Here is a 13,923-nt window from a genome sequence, read left to right as displayed (position 1 = left end):
AATAGGGGCTTTGGAAGCTGAGAAGCATGGATTCAAAGCCTGTAACACTCCCTAGCTGTATGATGATGGGCAATTTCCTTAACTTTTCTGAGCTTCAGTTTGCTTGCCTATTAAAAAAAAGAGTTCATACCTCATAAAACTCTTATGAAGGAAAAACTGTATACGTATTTATTGGGGGACATAAAATGTATCATTAAATAAAATGTATCTGCTGGGACCGAACAATTAAATGCCAGTAGTGTTTTTAAATATCTGAGGCTGTAGGAACCCTGCAATACTTGATTTACAGTATGAAATTTTTAGAAGGGCTAGCAGGGCACCCCCATGGTGACCTAGTCACCCACCTCCCACTTCTTCTGTGCCCCCTGTGCCCCCTGGGAGCAATGGCGCCAGCCAGAGCAGGATTCTGCGCTCTGTGGCTGCTCCTGTTGCTGGGGCTGTGGGTGGCCAAGGACCAGTCAGCGCCAAGCCTGGGAACATGACCCCAGCTCAGTGGTTTGAAACTCAGCATGTGCAGCCCAGACCTCAAGGATGCAACACAGCGATACACAAAATCAACAAGTTCTCTAAGCACTGCAAAGACTTCAACACCTTTCTGCATGAATCCATCTACTGCATGGTCACCACTTGTCAGACCCCCAACTTAGCCTGCAAGAATGGTCATAAAAACTGCCACCAGAGCCAAAGCCTATATCCCTGACTACATGTGAGCTCATCTCAGGAAGGTGTCCAGACTGCAGGAACAAGGAGAAGCAACTGGAGGCATTCTTCATCGTAGCCTGTGACCTGCCACAACAGAAGGATGACCTGAGGTACCACTGGTCCTGTACTTTTGGATAATGTTGTCTAAGGCCAAGTGTTCCCCTCACCCCAAGCCGTGCAGACTCCTGACACTGCGGCTGCCTTTTCCTCCCTTGAGTTCTTCACTAATCCTCACCCTTTTTGCAAATACCACTTCTCTCCCACGCAGCCAACTCCACATACTCTTAATTCCTTACGGGGTTTTGTGGATGCTCCAAATGATGAGGGAAGAGAGGTGATTCTCCTTAACCCTTCACTGCTGCTTACATTGTTTTCTGAGTGTGGATGCCCTGTGGCTCTTCAGGCACTAAGGCTCTTGGCATGGGTGGATCCAGGTTTTGTGGGGCTTATGGCACATGCAATTTTAGAGACCATCTTAAAGAAGAAGAACACGAAACTACAAATGCAAAGTAAAGTCAGGACCTTGGTAGAGCTGTGGTTGGACCATTCAGAGGGAACCCTAGGGGAGATCATTCAAGGAAGGAGGCCAGAAGCGTCTGTGCCCTGTTCACTGTACTGGACAAAGGAATGTGTCTGACTTTGCTACAATGAAAAACCTTTCTTTTCCTGATTGAGCGTGTGCGCTACTGACCAGGGGAAGCATGGAGGTTTGGAAGCCCCTCTTTATCTCTGTGAAGCTTCAGCATCGTGTACCCTGCAGGCAGAAGAGACGGCAGCACCCTGAGCAGGCTCAGGCTGGAAGGTGCAGTTACTCTAGGGGGCTCTGCCTTCCACCCCCTTAAAAATTGCCTGGTGGGCCCACGTCACATGAAGGGGAGGATGGCAGGGAAGGGCAGGCTGAGCCCCAGGATGGTAGTCAGACCTAAGGTGGAACCCCTTGTTTATGTTCAAGACCTGACCTCCTGCCTCACTGTTATGACCCAGAGCAGGAATCTCGGATTTTTGAAGTGAACTTACCTCCCTTGGAAATTTCAGAACCAGGACCTTCTAAAAATCTTGATCTGGTTCTAATTAGTGCTTCTCCAACTAACTGCAGTGAAGGATCAGTTTTGTATGCAAAATCTGCCACAGATCAGCACTTTCATAAAATACAATAAAACGAATTACTGGAAAAATGAAATAGAATATACAGATATAGAAAACACAAGGTCGGATTTCTTTATAATCAAATTCAGTGAACATAAAAGTGGTGTATCAGATTGGGATAAAAGTTTCTCGATGCTGCCTTTGATTTATGCTGCTTATGCTGCAAATTATGCTGCCCATAATTTCTATACTTATGATAGATACACAGAGGAAAATACTATATACATATACACCCATAAATTAAACACCAGCATAAGACATACACGCCCATACATATATACATATAATGGGCACGTACTCACACATGTGCACGTGTGCACACAACACACACACTCAACAGTAAGGCGACACCGTCCTTCCCTCTGCTGATTCTGCCTCGCCCATACTGCTCCCTTTCCATACTTAGAAAGAGACTTTTCTACATCGACTAGAGTTCATAATAAGGTAAGCATGATTGGTGAAACATGAAGTGGCAAGAAAAGCAGAAAATCCAAAAATTCTGACTCCCAGCCCCCATCCCTGCTACCTAGAAAGAGATCTAAAGCAGAGCTCCCTGCTACCTACCACACCCACACTATCCTACCCAAATATAGCTTTCCCCACAGCGCCCAGACAGCCTTCCCACATCACACTCTGCCCGTCACTACCACTACTGTACCCACCCTGTGCTTTTGACCAAGGAAGATATACTGGAAATGAGAGGAAAACAACATCCTTCTACTCCTCTCTTTGCCCGGGTGTTGTGGGCAGGCTTCACTTCCTCTGTCTGCACCTTAAATGATGGTGTTTCTCAGGCTCCTATTCTTAGCTCTCTTTTCCTCTCACACTGAACTCTCTTGAATGACTTGATACAGTCCCATAGCTTCAACTTCCACTTATTTGCTCCCAAAAGCATCTCTCCAGCCCTGTCTCCCAAGTTCCAGGCACATATACTCATCTCAGCATCTTGCAGACATTATTAAAAAAAAAAAAAAAAACACTCAGAACTGGGCTCAGATCTGCCTGGCCGCCAAACTTGCCCCTTCTCCTGGCATCTCTCAGTCTTGGTGAGGGGAAACATCAGAGCCAGTCATTCAAAGTCTTAATCTAAGAGACACCTATGTCTACACATTCTTTTTCTGTTTGCTGGCATTGCCAGTAACTCCCCATCTACCCCATGCTTACCTGCTAACTTGTTTCAGTTATGTCTCTTTGCGACCCCAGTGGACTGTAGCCCTCCAGGTTCCTCTGTCCAGGGGATTTCCCAGGCAAGAATACTGGAGTGAGTTGCCATTTCCTTCTCCAGAATATCTTCCCCACCTAGGGATCCAACCCACATCTCTCTCTTACATCTCCTGCTTGGCAATTGGGTTCTTTACCACTAGCGCCACCTGAGACCACCCAGGTAATCCCAGGTATTACCTTAAGAGGGCGCACAAGTTCTTGGATTTTCTTTTTTCCAACTATCACTAAGTTCCTAACATTGGTTCAACAGACATAATGATTTTGGAGGCGGCTGTGATTTGAAGCTAAGCAAATACACCTTGGTTGCAATCAAGGATTTACTGTCTAGCTACAGAGGGAAGAAAAAATAATACCTTTAGAACTTTATCGAACAGTAACAGAGTAGGAACTTCCCTGGTGGTCCAGTAGTTAAGACTCCACCTCCCAATGCAGGAGGTGCAGGTTCAGTCTCTGGTGGTGGAACCCTATATGCCGAGGGGTGGGGCCAAAAAGTTAAGGAAAAAAAAGGCAGCAATAGAAGAGTATAATGAACCAAGTGGATTCTGTAACCTTTCTCTCCCACCTCCCCCAAGGTTTCATTCATCCTAACCTATAGGTTAGGTTCTCTGTTCTCTGTTAAATGCTAATATTCCTGATACATGTCTCTGACATAATATTAGGTCTGTAATTAGAGTCAGGCAACACCAGGAGAAATCAAACCACTGAATATATGTAAGAGTTATGGCTCCAGAAGCTGGCAAGAGTGTGGAACGAGTTCAGAATAGAATGGATCTTTAAATAGACTAATTATATCCAAACAAGTAATGTAGCAGCTTGGGTGGGAGTTTCTGACTTCCGTGTGTAGGTTGAAGAATTAAATGCAGTGTAACTTGAATCCAGGGGCCATGGATCATGAACCTGGCCCATTCAGAGACTAATGACACAGAATACAGGGCCCACTGGGGCAGTTGGGGGCCTGAGAAGAGCCACGCAAAAGCCTTGGGACCAAATCTCTGCTGGTTATATTCTCTGAGAACGGATTTCCAAAAAGTCAACTCGGAAAGGCACTCCCCAGATATTTAGGATGACATAATTATTTCCTGGTCGGTAAGTTTGCTTTACTAGCCATAAAATTGTAAGAACAGAAATATTTACGCAAATCAAGTACTTGGCATTAGTGTGTTTGTGTTAAAGACTTCCTGTGTATTTTGTATTTTAAGTATTTACAGTGTTTAAGAGAATCTAGCCTGTTACAGTAACAAATTGGTCTTGCTATTTTAAATGTGTAATTAGTTTAGATGTGTGGTTTGAAATAGAATTTTCCTTTATTTTTTTCTTCAAGTTAAAAAACCAATTTTTATATTTATTTATTTATTTGGTTACATTGGGTCTTTAGTTGTGGTGTGCAGGGTCTTTGTTCCAGTGTGAAGGCTCCTCTAGGTGTGCGAGCTCCAGAGAGCACAGGCTCAGTCGTTGTGGCACACGGGCTTCTGCATTGGAAAGTGAATTTTTAACCACTGGTCCACCAGAGAAGTCCCCAATTTTTTTTTACTAAAGTGTAGTTGATTTACAATGTTGTGCTGATCTCCACTGTACAGCAAAGTAACTCAGTTTATATATATATATATATATATATATATATATATATATGTACACATCCTTTTTATGTATAGAATTTCCCTTTAAAACTCGTTTGGGGACATTTTAAAAACTTAGGAATTTAATCACTATATGCATAAATTGTCAGATTTCTAAGAATTTTTTTAGGTATTCAGGAATATGTGGTTGGTTAGCTCAGGTAACCAAATTACTTTGTAAGGACATGGAATATGTTAAACTTATAAAGTATACTTTTAAGTGTTTAAAGGAGTCATTAACTACATTTATAAGTGGTACCAAACAGTTCATCAAGTACAATCATTTAAAGTGATTATTAAAATATACTTGTTTGCAAGTTGAACATAAACTTAAGGAAGAACTGAGCTTCTGATTTGCATCTTTAACATAGGGAACACAAATTTCAAAAAGCCAAAGTAGACCCTACTCAGCCATATAGTCTTTGAGTTTTACTTTTTCTTGGAGCGTATTTAGCTGAATTCATCTGCCACCACCGCAGTGGCCTTTATAGCCTTCTTTTCTGGCACAAAAAGGACATTTAAAAAATTCACACCAACACTGCAAGACTGGTCCATTTTCTGGACTGCTTTCATCTACCCAGTACAGAGCAGATTGGGTGGTTATATTTCCTGCTCTTGCCATGTTTGCTGGTTTTACTACTAAGCCTTCAGAAGGGAGAATGGCTCTGCTGATGAAATAGCAGAGGCCGGGCTCAAGGCACAGAGCTGGCAGGGACTGACTCCGAAATTGTCTCTCCTCAGCGCCCTCCTTTCTCTCCATTGTTCCACCTCCAGATGGGTCATTCTGCATTCTGGAGGAACTGAGAAAGGGGAGTAGGGCTTCCCTGAGGCCACTGCGGTGGTGGCAGACGAATTCAGCTAAATACGCTCCAAGAAAAAGTAAAACTCTGAGACTATATAGCTGAGTCTCCATCCTCAATAGGGACTTTTCCTCCCTGGCCAAATTTGGAATTTTGAGACTACATATTTCCAAGTAAGATGGCTTTTTAAAAACAACAGATTGTTAAGCAACTGTTTCCTTCAATAAATCAGGCTGCTTGCCTGCAAATGTGTGTGTGTGTGTGTGTAAACACATGTGTTCATGGTGAGGAGGAGAAGTTATGTTAGTGGGATTAGGACTGCTGTATTTTACCAGTTACAGATTCTCTGGGGACCAGAATGCCTCGTGTGAAATACAAATATTTTTTAGTAGAAATAAAAAACAAGATAATGTTGGGACTTCCCTGGTGGTCCAGTGGTTAAGAATTCACCTTGCAATGCAGGGTACACAGGTTCTATCCTTAGTCTGGGAACTAAGATCCCACATGCCATGGAGTAACTAAGCCTGCTGCAAGCTGCAACTACGGAGCCCATGCACCACAACTGGAGAGCCCGCGTGCTGCATCTAAGACCTGATGCAGCCTATGCTATGCTATGTTAAGTCGCTTCAGTCATGTCTGTCTCTGTGCAACCCCAAAGACGGCAGCCCACCAGGCTCCCCCACCCCTGGGATTCTCCAGGCAAGAACACTGGAGTGGGTTGCCATTAACTGAAAACAACAATATAATGTAACAATTACTTGGAATCAGTCACTTGGGTACTGGGTGCATTTGGCTTGGGCTTTTTGTTTGTTTATTTTTTAAATTTTATTGGAGTATAGTTGATTTACAACATTGTGTTAGTTTCAGGTGTACAGCAGAGTGATTCAGTAATACATATACATATATTCATTCTTTTCCAGATTCTTTTCCCATATAAGTTATTACAGAGTATTGAGTAGAGTTACCTGTGCTGTTAAGTAGGTCCTTGTTGGTTATTTATTGTATTGATATGTATAGCAGTGCATGTGTGCGTTAGTCCCATGGCTTGGGAGCTGTTGGATGCATGTCATAGTGTATTGAAAGGTTTGTAACAAAGATCTTAAGAATAGGTGGAATAGAGGCAGAGACGTGGAAGGAGAAGATGAGCATAGAAAACGAGATGTCAAGGAACTGGAGACAAATTTGTGCCCGCTAGCTTAGCAGTTCTGAAGACTAAGGGGTTGGGAGGTATGATTTCAAGGTGCTATAATTCCCAGGTTGCCTGCCCCTGGAGGCTCAGCTGGGAGCCTGCCAATGAGTGCTCCAGCTGCCACTGGGCATACCTGGCACATTGAAGTCTTAATAAATGTTCACTGAACACAATTTGTTTTCAGAGCAAAGGAATGGGGCTAGGGAAATATACAAATCACAACTCTGGAAAGCTTATAAAACAATTTATTTTCAAACTCTCCAGAGAGGGGGAATTTACTACCTATCGAGACAGCCTGTCCCATTTTCTGGCAGCTCTAAATATTAAAAATTCTCCTATAGAGAACCTAATCTATTTCTCTGTCACTGCAGCAATTTGCTGATGCCCTATCACTTTGAGCCATTCAGAGTAAATCCAATTCCTCATCACACCCAACTTTGTAAATATTTTCAGTGTTTCATGCCCCCTTCCCTCCAAAATTGCCTCAACAGACAATAACACGAGCTATAAAATGGCTTCTAAAGTTTGACCCAATAATTTTCAGTTGGTAAAATATGCTAAATGGAAATCAGTCAAAGTGAGAAGGAGTAAATTTGTGCAACCTGTCTATATTTGTCTTTGTGTGGCAAAAAAAAAAAATATATAGAAATTGTAGAAATAATACAAATTTCCCCAAACTGAGAATAACTAAACAAATGATGGGGCAGCTATTTATAATGCATTAACTGAAGCATCAAGTCATCACTTTAGCTGAAGACAAATATACAAAAATTATATTGATGCATAGAAATTTGTGTGGGGAATGATAAATCAAGAAAAGAGAACATTAGGACCTCCCTGCTGGTCCAGTGTTTAAGAATCTGCTTTCCAATGCAGGCGGCACGGGTTTGATCCTTGGGTCACTAAGAGTCGGACAGAACTGAGAGACTTCACTTTCACTTTTCACTTTCATGCATTGGAGAAGGAAATGGCAACCCAGTCCAGTGTTCTTGCCTGGAGAATCCCAGGGGGGAGCCTGGTGGGCTGCCGTCTATGGGGTCACACAGAGTCGGACACGACTGAAGCGACTTAGCAGCAGCAGCAAAGTCCATAAGTGAATTTGGAGCCTTTCCAGAACTCTGTCTCCAAACCAGTGCTTCCTTCAAATTCATCTAGCCCAGTGAACTATGCCTGACACAGAAGACATTCCACATGTGTTGTTTTTTTAAAGTATAATTGAATATAACATCATACCAGCTTCAGGTATAGGACACAATAGTTCAATATTTGTATGTGCTGCAAAATGATTACCAGAATAAGTCTACATCTGTCACCGTACATAGTTACACAAAATTTTTTTCTTGTGATGAGAACTTTTAAGAACTACTCTCTAGGCAACTTTCAAATATGTAATAGTGTTATAAATTATTGTCATCAGTAATTACAATATATGTTCAGTTCAGTCACTCAGTCATGTCCGACTCTCTGCGACCCCACGCCAGGCCTCCCCCTCCATCACCAACTCCCAGAGTCTACCCAAACTCATGTCCACTGAGTCGGTGATGCCATCCAACCATCTCATCCTCTGTTGTCCACTTCTCCTCCTGCCCTCAATCTTTCCCAGTATCAGGGTCTTTTCAAATGAGTCAGCTCTCTGCATCAGGTGGCCAAAGTACCGGAGTTTCAGCTTCAACATCAGTCCTTCCAAGGAACACCCAAGACTGATCTCCTTTAGGATGGACTGGTTGGATCTCCTTGCAGTCCAAGGGACTCGCAAGAGTCTTCTCCAACACCACAGTTCAAAAGCATCAATTCTTCTGCACTCAGCTTGCTTTATAGTGCAACTCACATCCATACATGACAATTGGAAAAACCATAGCCTTGACTAGACGGACCTTTGTTGGCAAAGTAATGTCTCTGCTTTTGAATATGCTGTCTAGGTTGGTCATAACTTTCCTTCCAAGGAGTAAGCGTCTTTTAATTTCATGGCTGCAATCACCATCTGCAGTGATTTTACAGCCCCCAAAAATAAAGTCTGATATTGTTTCCCCATCTATTTGCCATGAAGTGATGGGATTGGATGCCATGATCTTAGTTTTCTGAATGTTGAGCTTTAAGGCAGCTTTTTCACTCTCCTCTTTCACTTTCATCAAGACGCTCTTTAATTCTTCTTCACTTTCTGCCATAAGGGTGGTGTCATCTGCATATCTGAGGTTATTGATATTTCTCCCGGCAATCTTGATTCCAGCCTGTGCTTCTTCCAGCCAAGCATTTCTCATGATGTATTCTGCATATAAGTTAAATAAGCAGGGTGACAATATACAGCCTTGATGTACTTCTTTTCCTATTTGGAACCAGTCTGTTGTTCCATGTCCAGTTCTAACTGTTGCTTCCGAACCTGCATACAGGTTTCTCAAGAGGCAGGTCAGGTGGTCTGGTATTCCCATCTCTGTCAGAATTTTCCACAGTTTGTTGTGATCCACACAGTCAAAGGCTTTGGCATTGCTTTTTTGATGATCCAGTGGATGTTGGCAATTTGATCTCTGGTTCCTCTGCCTTTTCTAAAACCAGCTTGAATATCTGGAAGTTCACGGTTCACATATTGCTGAAGCCTGGCTTGAGAATTTTGAGCATTACTTTATTAGCATGTGAGATGATGTCACCAATAATGTACATTGCATACTCATGACTTATTGTGTAAGTTTGTATCTTTTGATTCGCTTCATCCACTTCACCCACCTACCCACCCACCTCTTGCAAGGCCACCAGCAATCTGTACTCCATATCTACAAGATATTTTTTAAAGTGAGATCACATGACGTCTTTCTCATACTTATTTTACTTAGCATAATGCCTCCCCTGGTGGCTCAGAGGGTAAAGAATTCACCTGCAATGTGGGAAACCTGGTTCAATCCCTGGGTTGGGAAGATCCCCTGGAGAAGGGCATGGCAACCCACTCCAGTATTCTTCCCTGGATAATCCCCATGGACAAAGAAGCCTGGCAGACTACAGTCCATGGGGTTGCAAAGAGATGGACACAACTGAGCAACTAAGTACACACACTCACACACTCACACACACATATATACCATATTTCCTTTGTCCATCTATCAACAGATAGTTGGGCAGTTTCTGTGTCTTGGCTATTGTAAGTAATTCAGCAATGAACATAGACATTCACATATCTTTTCTCCAGGAAGAAATGAAAGCTAAGCAGTGGACTCCACGCCTTGGCCTACTCACTTGTTCCTGGTTTCTATCTCTCACCTGTTCCCACCACCATTCCTATTATGTGGGGATTTCTGCTCTCTTTACAGTCTTCAGAGCTTCCCTGGTAGCACAGCTGGTAAAGAATCTGCCTGCAATTCAGGAGACCCTGGTTCAATTCCTGAGTTGGGAAGATCTGTTGGAGAAGGGCTAGGCTACCCACTCCAGTATTCTTGGATTTCCCTGGTGGCTCAGCTGGTAAAGAATCTGCCTGCAATGCAAGACCTGGGTTCAATCCTTGGGTTGGGAAGATCCCCTGGAGAAGGGAACAGCTACCCACTCCAGTATTCTGGCCTGGAGAATTCCATAGACTGTATAGGCCATGGGGTTGCAAAGAGTCAGACACGACCGAATGACTTTCACTTTACAGTCTTCACCTAGTTTGGTGACATCTTTTGGACACTAGCTGGGATACAGCAGTGATAAAAGAGACAAGATCCTTGACTTTTCATGAAGCTTAATTTCAAATGATATGTGGTGGTAGAGGTGAGTCTATTGAGAAACAGGAAATAATCAAAGAAATAATCAGATAGAGACAAATGCTGGAAGGAAAACAAGACAGAAAACATACATTATTTGGAGGGACAACAGATGAGAGACCAGTTTAGCCCACTTTAGTTGAGGGAAGACATTTGAGAATGCAACATTTTAGTTATGATCGAAAGATGAGAGCCAGACCCTAGAACTGTGAAAAGAAGCCTCCAGGGAGAAGGAATATTCCAAATTAGGAATAAGCAAGGCCTGTGTGAAGAACTGAAAGGCCGCATGACTGGAGGCTCACTAGTGGCTTCCCACATCAGTGGAGTGGTAAGAGGTGAGGCTGGAGAGAGGAGAAAAGCAGTCATGATACAAAGGGGAGGCCATTAGAAGAGGCTGATGGGATCTGATTGGAGTATTTTTTTTTTAACTGAAAGATAATTGCTTTACAATGTTGTGTTGATTTCTGCTGTACATCAATGAGGATCAGCCATAGTTATATATGTATATCCCCTCCTTTTTGAGCCTCTCTCCCTCCATCTTCCCATCCCACCTCTCTAGGTCACTACAGAGCACCTGGCTAGGCTTCTTGTGTTATACATCAGCTTCCCACCAACTATCTATTTTACACATGATAGTGCATATATGTCAGGGCTACTTTCTCAATTCGTCCTTCCCCAGCTTTGTCCACAAGTCCATTGTCTACATGTGCATCCCCATTTCATCCACACAAACGGGTTCATCGGTATTATTTTTCTAGATTCCATACATATGAATTAATATACAATATGTGTTTTTCTCTTTCTGACTTACTTCACTCTGTATAACAGGTTCTAGGTTCATCCACCTCTCTACAACTGACTCAAATTTGTTCTTTTATGACTTAGTAATATTCCATTATATATGTGTACCACAACTTCTTTGATCCATGGGGGTGGCAGTTTAGTCGCTAAGTCGTGTCCAATTCTCGTGACCCTATGGACTGTAGCCTTCCAATTGCCTCTCTCCATAGGATTTCCCAGGCAAGAATACTGGAGTGGGTTGTCATTTCCTTCTCCAGGGGATCTTCCTGACCCAGGGATCAAACCCAGGTCTCCTGCATTGCAGGCAGTCTCCTGCATTGCAAGTGGATTCTTTACCAGCTGAGCTACCAGGGAAGATTCTTTATCCATATACCTTGAGAAAACTACAATTTAAAAAGACACATGTGCCCCAGTGTTCATTGCAGCATTATTCACCATAGCCAGGACATGGAAGCAACCTAGATGTCCAATGACAGATGAATGGATAATGATCAGGGTTTTTAGAAGATCACTCTGGTGAGGGTGCAGAGAACAGCTTCTTAGGTGGCAAGAGTGGAGCAGGTAGGCCAGTACGGAAATGAATGCATTAGTATAGGCAAGATGGTGGTGGTGTGGGCTTTGGTGTCACCTCGTTCAAAGCAGACAAGCTATAAATGTTTAAAGGAATATTACCAATAAAATAAAACCAAACCTGAGGGGAAATTAAACAAAAAATAGAATCAGCACATATATACTACACAGATTTCTTATCCTGAAATACCTAAGGTTTGGCCCCCAGTTTCCTTGGAAAGCACGAGTAACAAGAATATGTTCTCTCAAACCAATACAATATTGTAATTAGCCTCCAATTAACACAAATTAATTTATATTTTAAAAAAGAGAATCTGTTCTCTCCAGTCTGTCCCTTCCTGTCCCCCAAATTCCCCTTTGTGGTCCTTCACTAATTCCCCCTTACCTTGAGGCATGAAGCTCAAGCAGAGCCCTAGTCCCTTCTAGTCTCCAAGTAGACAAATACTGAGCAGCCTAAAGTCCCAACCCTATGTAGAACGGCCATTACATCTCTTGGTGCACACAAGCCAGGTAATAAACATTACAGACACAAATGTTTCTTTCACCATCTCTCATGTTTGCATAACAGTACTTCCCAAAAGAACCATACTGGAAATTTCCTGGCAATTATTGTAACTATTATTTATTCTAGAACAAGACTAGTGGGGGAAATGGTTTCAATGCCTGACCACAGTGATATATTTATCACTTTTAGAAACTCTTTCCAGCACTGGTTACTACAAAAATAAAGTTAACACTTTTTAATAATCCTTTTTAAAAAATGTATCTGTCTGTACCAGGTCTTAGTTGCAGCACATGGGATCTAGTTCCCTGATCAGGGTTCAAACTTCATTCGAAGTGTGGAGTCTTAACTACTGGACCACCAGAGAAGTCCCAAAGTTAACCCTTTTTAACATGATGGTTCAGTTCAGTTGCTCAGTCGTGTCCGACTCTGCAACCCCATGGACTACAGCATGCCACGCTTCCCTGTCCTAACCTAACATGTCAACCTAACATGATGGTTAGGTGGTGGAAAAGGTGATGTAGTTTTCAAAGGACTTCCTGTATGGACTCTCGCTTGACAGCTTGGATGAAACCCTATGACAGTGGTTGAGAATGAAGGCTCTGTTGTCAGGCTGCTGGGGTTCAAATTCTGGCTTCTCCACTTACTGTATAGCTTACAGCTTGTTTTTTAATTTCAAATAAGCCAGAATCTCATCTGTAAAATGCGAGTTTGTTAAACTCCAAAGAATCTGAAATTAATATAGTGAGAACTTTTAGTGAATGCTGGAGAGAGTTTTTAGGTCTGGTCTATTGCCAGTCTCTATTTCCTCCATTTTAATCTTTCTACTTCACAATCTCCCCAAAACGTTCACATCAACACACACACTATCGCACAGACGCACAGGTATTAGGTAAGAGCCTGCATCCCTGGAGAATGTGGCATTTAACCACTATATGCATATCTGTCTCCTTATTTACTTAAATAAACCTTTCTAATTTAGCACAGATTAAAACTCCTGGAAAGGAATAACTTGATTTCAGAGCCTGCATCCAAACCCCTCACCCGTAGGCTCAGAAACTTTCAATAACTCCCTTTTTCCCATGGGGGGAAAAATATCCACTCGTTTTTTCCCCCCAGGAGCTCACAGATTATAAAAGCCAGCTTTGTGGGAAACTCGGATTCTACCAACTGTTCCCCAAACAATTTGTTTGAGTATAAAGAATGTTAAGATCTAATGAGGAAAAGTTCAGACTCTGTCAACACTGGGAATGGGTGAGCTGGGTTTGAAACAAGTGAATAAGGTTCATAATAAACCCCCTAAGAAAATCTCCTAAATTCTGGCCTCTATAACCAGCCACTGGGTCCCATTTACAGAGTGGACACCAGGGGGTAGCAAAATCTCACTCTCCCAGTTCTCAGCACTGATTATAAGGAGGCTCGGGGAGGCTGGATGTCTAGCGAGCTCATAACCCATTGATGGACAAGAGCTCCAGCTCCCTGCCTCTGACTGTGCTGGAAAGATGGGCACTGAGGTTTGCTGCCCTAGATTTTTTTTTTTTTTTTTTGACGCTATGGAGCAGAGGGATCTTCTTGCCTCCAAAAGAATGAATATTTTCTCTCCTGTTTTCCAGATCCGGCGGAGAGGAGAAAAGGGCGGAGATTAGCG

At 42.7% G+C, this 13,923-nt stretch overlaps 1 pseudogene; it reads left to right on the top strand.

Annotated features, from left to right (window-relative positions):
• The first annotated feature begins 383 nt into the window (after positions 1-383).
• Positions 384-1,101, top strand: LOC133255943 (ribonuclease 8-like; annotated as a pseudogene).
• Positions 1,102-13,923: the final 12,822 nt, after the last annotated feature.

Source organism: Bos javanicus, chromosome 10, assembly GCF_032452875.1.
Source record: "Bos javanicus breed banteng chromosome 10, ARS-OSU_banteng_1.0, whole genome shotgun sequence".
Lineage (NCBI taxonomy): Eukaryota > Metazoa > Chordata > Mammalia > Artiodactyla > Bovidae > Bos > Bos javanicus.
The sequence above is the reverse complement of the archived record's forward strand: the minus strand, read 5'-3'. Positions and strand labels throughout refer to the sequence as shown.